The sequence below is a fragment of the Dromiciops gliroides genome, chromosome 3 (genome assembly GCF_019393635.1).
Source record: "Dromiciops gliroides isolate mDroGli1 chromosome 3, mDroGli1.pri, whole genome shotgun sequence".
NCBI lineage: Eukaryota > Metazoa > Chordata > Mammalia > Microbiotheria > Microbiotheriidae > Dromiciops > Dromiciops gliroides.
The window spans coordinates 347,395,687-347,407,624 of NC_057863.1; positions in this window are offsets into that span (position 1 = coordinate 347,395,687).

Genomic DNA, 11,938 nt, shown 5'->3' on the forward strand with positions numbered 1-11,938 from the left:
GGAGAGAGGCAGCGGTGTATATATAGTAAACACAGGGCTGGTCTCAGAAGCCTGGAAGACATGGATTCATGAAACCTCTCAGAGCTACAGGCAACTCTCTAAGACTATAAGTTACAGAGAAGGTGCCAACATGCTCTTGGTAGAGGGAATTTCCTCATCTGGAAGGTCCTTATGCCAATGAAATCTAGTTTTATATAAAATCCCTTTGTATGAATGAATGAAAAAAATATTAAGTTTACTATGTACAAAAGCACTGTGCTAAGCTCTAGGGTTATAAATAGAGGCAGCTTGTTGTTGTTGTTGTTGTTGTTCTTGAAGAAGTCCATGACATCAGGAGGTGATTTCATGACTTGTAGTGAATTGGATTTAAGTGAGGGAGGCTGTGCAAAGAAGTCACCAGTCTTATTCTCTCCTCTAGAGCCATCTGGGTCCACTGGCAAGATATACAGCAGGACAACTGGAGATGGCCCTGGATGTAGTGGGTGACCTTGGCTTGAGCCAAGGTCTCTCCCAAGTCTCAGTAATAAACAAATAAATGGAGAAGGGAGGGAAGGAGGGAGGGGAAGGCTCTAAGGGTTTCTGGCCAAAACAGAAGCAATTGCTATTTGCAATCCATCAGAGCCATTAAGGGGCCAAACAATGGTCAATCAGGTTTGGGCTGGGACCTATTATTGCCCAATCTTTGAGAGCCACAGTGATTTGGGATTAAGGTGTGGTCCTTCAAAAAAAGAAAATCTTGGGCAGTAAACCCCAAGTCACCTTGTGAGGTTTAAGCAATCAAAACTTATATTCCTTTGGTAAGGGTATGATTTCCTATATGGACAGAGCAAGGAAAGGGAGAGGGGGAAAGGGAGCTACATCGCGCACCTAGAGCTTGCCAGATGGATTCTATTCTTTTTTTTTTAAAGATTTATTTTTATTCTAATTGAATTTGTGTGCAAGAGGGTATTATTCTTGTTTTGTTTTGGGGGGTTTTTTTTGGTGAGGCAATTGGGGTTAAGTGACTTGGGTCACACAGGTAGTAAGTGTTAAGTGTCTGAGGTTGGATTTGAACTCAGGTCCTCCTGAATCCAGGGCTGGTGCTTTATCCACTGTGCCACCTAGCTGCCTCAGATGGATTCTATTCTGAGGTTACAAATACAATGAATGAAACAATCCCTGCTAAAACTTACATCCTAATTGTTCAGTTGACTGTGACTCCTTTTGGAGTTTTCTTGACAAAGATATTAGACTGGTTTGCCATTTCCGTCTCTAGCTCATTTGACAAATGAGGAACTAAGGCAAACAGGGTTAAGTGACTTGCCCAGGGTCACACATCTAGGAAGTGTCTGAGGCTAGATTTGAGCTTGGGGAGACAATCTTCCTTACTCTGACCCCAGTGCTCCATCTACAAAATGCTCATGTGTAGCTCTTCTCAAAGATAAGAAAAACAGGAACAAGAGAGGGGACGGGGTAGATAACTAGATAGAACCAGTTGAAACTGGTCCAAGCCAGCAGTGTGGGCAAGTCTGAACTTTTGGTGAACCCAGTTGCTACTGCCCATGCTTAATCGGTATTCATAAACTCATGAATATCAATTGCCAATGCCCCAAAGGTGGAGACTGCTGCCATTTTCAAACATGCAATATATGAAGGAATATGTAATGGGGAGGGGGAGAAAACATACTAAGGGTATACATGGGTAGACTGTTCCTGGAAGACTGCACCTCCCATGTACCCATCCCATAGGAAAGGAGGGGAGGGACCTTATATGTTAGGAGTAGGGATATAAGCTTTTCTGTGACTTTGCTGTGTAGCACTCCTCTGAGCATAATTGAGGGTGATTGTTCTCAGAAGAATGTAATAAAAAACCTTCATCTATACTCTGCTGCAAGTCTGATTATTTGTAAGTATTCGTTACTTCCAACATAATAGGAGAGGACAAGTACATATCAAAATATGTATGCAGCATAAATGTAAAGTTAATAAATATAAATACATGTAAAGTACTTAAATACAAGGTAGTTTGGGAGAGAGAACATTAGCAGGAACAGGAAGATTTTATACAGAAAATAATACCTGAGCCACATCTAATGAGACAGAGCACTCTTATGAGACAGAGTAAGGAAGGAGTGCATTTGAGGTTTAGAGAATGTCTTGAATAAAATTGAAATAGAAGAGCAATTCCATTTAGATTTCAATATCTTTCAAATGCTCCCATTTGCAAATACTGATTGCAAAGTCCTGGTGTCAGGAGTTATGGTAGCTCTGGAACCAAGAAGGAGAAGCAGATGCTGGCAGAGTTGGGTAGAGTAGAGCAAGAAATTGAGGATCTATTTAAAAGTGGCAGTAAATAACTTCAAAGTTGGTACTGGACAATGAAGACTGAATGACTGTCCTTGGAGTGGAGAGTGAGGAAGCACTGAAAGATGGAAAGAGAACTAGCTAGTATTTGTGGTGAAAGGGTATTCTGGTCATGTGTGCAATAAGCTTGGAAAGTATAATTGGGGATTAGTGATTGTATCAGGAAGTGGGTGATATGAGTTAAATGTTTGAATGTTAGAGCAAGTACAGATCTTTCTTCCTTGGGCCCCTGTGCCTTGAGACCTAAATTGTTCAAGGAAGAATAGTAACCTGGAAATATAGCACCCCTCTTGACCAGAGGCCACCAGCAAGGTATTGTGGGGACCAATTTTTAATCAGGGAGTGTTAGCTAAGCAGCTCGCCGCAATATTGGGGCAAGGAAGGAGACAGGCAGCCTCCCTCAAAACAGAACAGGATTTATTTTAACAAGAAGGAACTTAAAAAAAAACCACACAAACAGGATCAGTAGGATCAAGGGAAAGGAAATAAAATGGGGAAAGGGAAATTATACAACCTGAAAAATACCACCACTCAGGAATCAGCTGAAAATACACAGCAGAGCTCCTGTCACCTTCCCGCGTCCAGCTAGAATGGCGACTTCTCCCCGTTCACAGAAACCCCACACAGCCCCCAACCAACTGTCTGGCTGCTCTGACAGTCACATGACTGCCCTCACTAGGCTTCCAATCATTATAATTTTGCCAGGCCCATGTAGGCGTCAGCAAGTGGTGATGAGGTGAAGTGCCAGTGCCATGGCAACAGCTACAACCAGTGGGTGGAGCACCATGTGGTTTGTGGAGCCCCAGGCCAGTGCCAGCTAAGATATAAAAACATCAAATAACAATTAATTCTTTACAGTATAAACTGAAGGATAAGAACAGATTTATGTTTCCTGCTGCATATCAGAATCATGAACTCTTGGGCTCCCCCTGGTTTTCAAATACTCCCATTTGCAAAGGATATGGTGATTGCAAAGTACTGGTGTATATGAAGATATTGCTGGGTGAAGAGGAGAAGAACCATAAGATGATCTAAGCAAGCATGACATCTAAAACACTACAGGACCTCTTCAGAGAAATCTAAGTCCATTAAAATACCAGTATTCATATTAATTAGTAACACACCAATAAAAACCCAAGTGGACAGACTTTTGTGCAGATTTTGACATTCAGTAGATGGACAGCTCTTTGAGTTAGTTTATCAGGATACACTATATCTTGGACAGGTGCTACACATGGACAGTTAAAGGGAATCAGAACTGAAGTGTGATCCAATAGGATCACATTTGTGTACTGGTCCAGCACTTGTGATTATGATAAGAGAGACACAGAGACAGGGACAGGGAGATAGAACAGAGACAAAGAGGCAGATAGACATAAAGACGGAGACAGAGAGATGAAGGAAGATGGGAGGGAGGGGGTAAGAGAGGATAGAAGGGAGAAGAAGAGGAGAAAAAAGGAGAAGGACAAAGAGAGAGAGAGCGCAACCAATTTTGAGAATCTTCAGACATGTAAAGGAGCATTTCACCAAGTCCCTGATTTCTAGCTTGCCTCTAGAAAGCCCTCTCACTCCCATTAGTAAAGCTCTTTCCCTCTGTGTATTTTCTGGTATATTCTGATTTCTATTTCCTATCTGCTTGGATAAATGGATTTACTTACTTTGTAGCATTTGTAATAGTCTTTTCTGTAATTAATTTTTTGTGTAAGCTTTTAATGGGAAGAAGTCAAGCTAGGCATTAGCTTGAATTGCTGTTGCTAAGTCAGGTCTGAATCTTTGTGATGCTGTGGACCAATGATGTCTGTGAGGTTTTCTTTGGCAAAGATACTAGACTGGTTTTCCATTTCCTTCTCCAGTGGATTAATAGAAACAGGTTAAGTGACTTGCCCAGGGTCACATGGCTAGTAAGTGTCTTGAACTCAGGTTTTCTTGACTCTAAGCTCAGCACTCTAACCATTGAGCCACCTAGCTACCAAGTTTGGATTACCCTTCCTCTTTAAGAGATACTAATCACTAATGTGGAAATGTTTTGCATCGAGTTCATATGTATAATGGGTAGTCTGTTTCTTGGGGGAGGGGTGAAGGTAGGGATACAATTTTGAACTTACTGAAAATAAAAATGAAAAAATGTTTTAGAGAAAGATAGGAGGTAGAGCCAAGAGGGTAGAGAAAAGTCAGGAAGTTGCCTGAGCTCTCCAGAGTTTTCCTCAAAAACAACATTAAAAATCAAGCCTCGGGGGCAGCTAGGTGGTGCAGTGGATAAAGCACCAGCCCTGGATTCAGGAGGACCTGAGTTCAAATCTGGCCTCAGACACTTGCCACTTACTAGCTGTGTGACCCTGGGCAAGTCACTTAATCCCCATTGCCCCGCAAAAAAAAAATATCAAGCCTCTAAATGTATTCTGGAACTACAGAACCTACAAAAAGACAGAGAGAGACAATCTTCCAACTTGAGATAATTTAGAAGACTTCAGGAAAGGTCTATCTTACTTGGGCGAAAGGGGAGCGCAGCACAGCTCAGTACAGTGTGGAGGGTGTCTGGGCAAGTCAGAAGGAGGCTTCAGGCCACAACACAGATCAGCAGCTGAGACCTCTTGGTCCTGGCTCAGTAGGCTGGTGGCACAGCAGGCCAGTTGTGAGACCCACCAGCCCTGGCTGAGAGGGCAAACTGCCAGCTAGAGAACCACCCACAGGACAGGTACAACTGGGCCAACCCATCCCAGTGCAGGAAGCAAGTCCAGGGTAGTGAGGAATCCAAAAGCCACAGAGGCCTTAGAACAGAAAGCCAGTGACCAGGCCCCTATCCTCCAGCACAAGAAGCTTGCAACAGTGGTCCCTGTGCTCCAGGAGTAGACCTCAACTTTAAAAGTCAAAAAATAATCTACAATCTGAGTAAGAAACCAAAAAGGGCCCTTACCATTGATAGATTCTATGGCTACAGGGAAGACCAAAACACAAACTCAGATGTGGACAATACTGTCAAAATGCCTACCTGTGAAGCCTCAAAGGGGAAGATGAATTGGTCTCAAGACCAAAAAGCCTACCTGGAAGGGCTCAAAAAAGATTTTAAAAATCAAATGAGAAAGGTAGAAGAAAAAATGGGAAAAGAAGTGAGAGAAATGAGAGTTCTCCAAGAAAACTATGAAAAAGGAGTCAACAGCTTGGAAAAGGAAGCACAAAAATTGACTGAAGAAAACAATTCCTTAAAAAATATAATTGACCAAATCGGGGGGGGGGGGGGGGGCGGGAGATTAACTAAACAGAAAAGGAGGTGCAAAAGCTAACTGAAGAAAATAATGCCTTAAAAATTAGAATTGGGCAGATGGAAGCTAATGACTCCATGAGACACTAAGAATCTGTCAAACAGAATAAAAACATTGAAAAAATAGAAGAAAGTGTGAAATACCTCATTGGAAAAATAACTGACCTGGAAAATAGATCCAGGAGAGATAATATAAGAATTACTGGACTACCTGAAAGCAATGATCAAAAAGAGTCTAGACACCATATTCTAAGAAATTATCAAGGAGACCTTCCCTGATATTGTTGAATCAGAGAATAAAATATTCATTGAAAGAACCCACTGATCACCACCTAAGACCCCAAAAAGAAAACTCCAAGGAATATTGTAGCCAAATTCCAGAATTATCAGGTGAAGGAGAAAATACTACAAGCAGCCAGAAAGAAACAATTTAAATATCATGGTGCCACAGTCAGGATTACACATGACCTGGCAGCTTTAACACTAAAGGATCACAAGGCTTGGAATATGATATTCTGGAAAGCAAAGGAGATTGGATTGCAACCAAGAATCAACTACACAGAAAAACTGAGCATTATCTTTCAGGGAAAAAGATGGATATTCAATGAAATAGGGGACTTTCCAGGTTTCCTGAAGAAAAGACCAGAAATGAACAGAAAATTTGATCTTCAAATATAAGACTCAAGAGAAGTATAAAAAGGTAAACAGGGAAAAAAAAGTTATTCAATAAGTTAAACTGTTTACATTCATATGCAGGAAGATAATACTTATAACTCGTGAGATATATATCTTTATTTGGGCAGATAGAAGGAGTATAAATAGAAGCTATAGTTATTAAATTGACTTTGATGTGATGATATAAAGAAACTTAAGGGGCAGAAAAAAGGAGAATATGGGGAGGAGAGGAAAGGTGGAATGGGGTTAGTTACATCACAAGAAGAGGCACAAAAAACCTATTAAAATAGAAACAAGGTAGGGTGAGCACTATTTCAAACTTAATCTCATCAGATTTGATTCAAAGAGGGAATAACATATACACCAAATTGGATAAAGAAACTTATCTTACCCTTTAGGGAAGTAAAAGGGTAAGGGGGAAAGGGGAAGTATAGAAAGGAGGGCAGAAGCAGGACAGGAGAGTGGAAAGAAAAGGGAAAGGGACTGATAACAGGGAGGGCAAATTGGGGGAGGCAGGGGTCAGAAGCAAAATGCTGGTGAAGAGGAATTGGGTGAAAGAAGAAAAAAAGTACAAAGGGGAAAATAGGATGGAAGGAAATACACAATTAATAATCATAACTGTGAATGTTAAGAATGTTTAGAAAAGAAGGGGTCTCTGAGCCCTTTTGGAAGGGTCTCCACATGATCATGGTTCTTTCTTTGGACAAATTAAATTGGCTTTATGTTTTTTCTGTCTGTCTCTGATCTAGTTTTTAGCCATGTTCTCTGATCTGGATTTGGTAGATTTATGTTCTCTGATTTGGGTTTTTGTAGGACAGGAATGGAAACAAATTGTAGGAAATATTATATTATAATTTCTCTGATCTGTTTTGTAGGAGACAGGCAAATTAAACTATATTAATTTTCAACTATAGACTTCTGGAGAAAATTGAATGGGGATAGAAAGGAATATACCTTTTTCTCAATGGTACATGGCACATACACAAAAACTGACCATGTATTAGAGCACAAAAACCTCACAGTCAAATGTAGAAAGGCAGAAATAGTAAACACATCCTTTTCAGATCATGATGTACTAAAAATTACATGCAATAAAGAGCCATGGAAAGATAGAATGAAAATTAATTGGAAACTAAATAATCTTATATTAAAGAATGAGTGGGTCAAACAACAAATCATAGAAACTGTTATGGACCCAGAGCACCCCAGAAGTTCTCTGGGGTACATCAAAGAATCTTCTCCTTTAGAAACTATAGCAAAGGACAGACACACCTAAAGAGATAAGTGGAACCTGATCAGGACTGAGCTAGTTCTGGGACCATCACCCTTCATTCCAGTCTCCCCCACCCCTGGGGAGATAAGATTAGGTGTAGCTGCTGCCTTTGTGGCCTAAGGAGCAGAGAGATGGCTTGAGAGATCTGCAGTCACCCCTCACGCAACTCCTCCAGCCACCACCAGTGGGGGATAGTCCTCCCTCACTAAGAGAACTTTTCAGTCAGATGATCACCCCCATCAGTCCTCTATAAAAGTACCTGCCTGTCTCCTGCTCAAGGAGATTGGTATCTCAGAGCCACACTCTGTGCCATGCCTTTCTCCTCATGAGAAGTCCAAAGATTTCAATCTTGGTTTCCCTTCCCCAGCCGCTAAATAAACTACTATCTTATTCTATTGGATTTGTGTGCAAGAGGTTGTATTTTTTTTTTTTTTGCAAGGCAATTGGGGTTACGTGACTTGCCCAGGGGCACATAGCTAGTGTCAAATGTCTGAGGCCAGATTTGAACTCAGGTACTCCTGAATCCAGGGCCGGTGGTTTATCCACTGCACCACCTAGCTGCCCCTGTTGTAATTCTTTAAAGAGGAATTCTTAGGGACCCCAAACCCCTACCCCTACCCCAAACCCCCTATCCTATTTTCCCCACAACAGAAACAATCAATAACTTCACTCAGGAGAATGACAACAATGAGATAACACACAAAACTTAGGGGATGCAGCCAAGGCAGTTCTTAGGGGAAATTTTATATCTCTAAATGCTTACATGAATGAAATAGAGAAAGAGGAGATCAATGAATTGGGCATGCAACTAAAAAAGCTAGAACAAGAACAAATTTTAAATCCCCAAGTAAATACTAAATTAGAAATTATGAAAATCAAAGGAGATTAATAAAATTGAAAGTAAGAAAACTATAGAATTAATAAATAAAACTAAGAGGATGGTTTTATGAAAAAAATCAATAAAATAGATAAACCTTTGGTTAATTTTATTTTTAAAAAAGAAAACCAAATTACCAGTATCAAAAATGAAAGGGGTGAATTCACCCCCAGTGAAGTGGAAATTAAAGCAAAAATTAGGAGCTATTTTGCCCAACTGTATGCCAATAAATTTGACAATTGAAATGAAATGGAAGAATATTTACAAAAATATAAATTGTCCAGATTAACAGAAGAGGAAATAAAAGACCTAAATAGTCAATGAACTCCCTAAGAAAAAAATCTCCAGGGCCAGATGGATTTACAAGGGAATTCTACCAAACATTTAAAGAACAATTAATTCCAATACTATATAAATTATTTTGTAAAATAGGTGAAGTTCTACCAAATTCTTTTTATGACACAAATATGGTGTTGATACCTAAACCAGGCAAAACCAAACAGAGAAAGAAAATTATAGACCAATTTCTCTAATCAAAATTTTAAACAAAATTATTAGCAAAGAGATTACAGCAATTTATCACCTGGATAATTCACTATGACCAGGTGGGATTTATACCAGGCATGCAGGGCCAGTTCAATATTAGGAAAACTACAAACATAATCAACCACATGATAACAAAACTAAAATCAGAAAAAGCTTTTGACAAAATACAGCACTCATTCCTATTAAAAACACTAGAGAGCATAGATAAGTGAAGCTTTCCTTAAAAGGATAAGCAGTATCAGCAAACATTATATATGAGGGGATAAGTTAAAGGCATTCCCAATAAGATCAGGGGTGAAAAAGGGATGTCCATTATCACCTCTATTATTTAATATTGTACTAGAAATGTTAGATTTAGCAATAAGAAAAGGGAATTAAAGGAATTAGAATAAGCAAGGAGGAAAATAAACTATCACTCTTTGCAGATGATATGATGGTATACTTAAAGAATCCTAGAGAATCAACTAAAAAACTACTTGAAACAATGAACAACTTTAGCAAAGTAGCAGGATATAAAATAAATCCACATAAATCATCAGAATTTCTATACATGACCAACAAAGCTCAGCAGCAAGAGATAGAGAAATGTCATTTAAAGTTACTGTAGACATTATCAAATATTTGGGAGTCTACCTGTCAAGACAAACCCAGGAACTCTATGAACACAATTACAAAACATTTTTCACACAAATAAAATCATATCTAAATAATTGGAAAAATATCAATTGCTCATGTATAGGCTAAGGTAATATAATAAAAATGACAATTCTACCTAAATTAACTTACTTACTCAGTGCCATACCAATCAGATTACCTAAAAACTATTTTTTAGAGCTAGAAAAAATAATAACAAAATTCATCTGGAAAAACAAAAGGTCAAGAATATCAAGGGAACTAATGACAAAAAATGCACAGGAAGGGTGGGCTAGCCCTACCAAATCTAAAGCTATACTATAAAGCAGCAGTCATCAAAACTATTTGGTACTGGCTAAGAAATAGAGTGGTGGATCAATGGAATAGGTTAGGCACAGGAGACACAGTAGTAAATGACTATAGTAATATACTGTTTGATAAACCCAGAGATTCCAGCTTCTGTAGTAAAAACTCACTATTTGACAAAAACTGCTGGGAAAATTGTAAGACAGTATGGCAGAAACTAGGCATAAACCAACATCTTATACAGGATACCAAAGTAAGGTCAAAATGGGTACATGATTTAGACATAATGGGTGATACCACAGGTAAATTAGGAGAGCAAGGAATAGTTTACCTCTCAGATCTATGGAGAAGAGAAGAATTTATGACAAAACAAGAGATAGAGATTATGAAATGCAAAATGGATGATTTTGATTCCATTAAATTTAAAAATTTTTGTACAAACAGAAGCAATGCATCTAAAATTAGAAGGCAAACAGAAAGTTGGGAAATAATTTTTACAGCCAGTGTTTCTGAAATGGCCTCCTTTCTAAAATATATAGGGAACTAAATCAAATTTATAAGAAACCAATTGATTTCCCAATTGAGAAATGGTCAAAGGATATGAACAGGCAGTTTTCAGATGAAGAAATCAAAGCTATCTATTGCTATATGAAAAAGTGCTCTAAATCACTATTGACTGGAGAAATACAAATTAAAACAACTCTGAGGTACCAGCTCACACCTATCAGATTGGCTAAAATGACAAAAAAGGAAAATAATGAATGTTGGAGAAGCTGTGGAAAAATTGGAAAACTGAACACTACTGCATTGTTGGTAAAGTTGTGAAGTGGCTCTCTAAACATTCTGGAGAACAATTTGGAACTATGCCCAAAAGGTTATAAAACTGTGCATACACTTTGATCCAGCAATACCACTATTATGTCTCTATCCGAAAGAGATCATTAAAAAGGGAAAAGAACCCACATGTGCAAAAATATTTATAGTTGCTCTCTTTGTGGTAGCAAAGAATTAGAAATTGAGGGGATGCCCATCAATTGGGGAATGGCTAAACAAGTTGTGGTATATGAATGTAATGGAATATTATTGTGCTGTAAGAAACAATAAGCAGGCAGTTTCAGGAAAAAAACACGGACTTACATGAATTGATGCAGAGTGAATGAGCAGAACCAGGAGAACATTGTACACTGTATCAACAACATTGTGTGATGACCCAATTGTGATAGACTTAACTCTTCTCCAGCAATACAGCGATGCAAGATATTCTAAAGGAACTCATGATGGGAAAATGCTCTCCACATCAAGAAAAAAAGAACTGTGGAATCTGGATGCAGAATGAGCCTACTGTTTATACTTTTTTATTTTTTTACTTTTTTGCGGTTTTTCCCTTTTGTTCTGATTCTTCTTTCACAACATGACTAATGCAGAAATATGTCTAATGTGATTGTACAGATCTAACCCTATATCAGATTGCTTTCTGTCTTTGGGAGTAAGGAGGCAAGGAATGAAGGGGAAAAAATTTGGAACTAGAAATATTATAAAAACACATGTTGAAAACTATCTCTACATGTAACTGGGTAATAATAAAATACTTTTATGATTTTTCTTAAAAAGTAAAATTTAAAAAGAGAGAGATAAGGGGGTAGCTAAGTGGAGCAGTGGAATAAAGCACCAGCCCCTAGGATTCAGGAGACCTGAGTTCAAATCCAGCCCTCAGACACTTGACACTTACTAGCTAGTGTAACCCCTCAGCAAGTCACTTAACCCTCATTGCTTCGAAGAGAGGAGAGGACAGAGAGAGAGAGAAACCACATACCTCTTTCTTGAGGCCAGAAAGTACACAGGTTGTTACGTATTATACATGTTTTCAGACTTTTTCAATGTGTTGCAATCAGTTGTGCCCATTTATTTATCTTCGTCTGCAAAATACTATTTATCATATGGAATGGCTCTCTGGGAGGAATACTTGAGAATATGATGAGGTAAAAAAATGGAAAATATTAAAAAAAATTTAAGACTAGCAAATAGG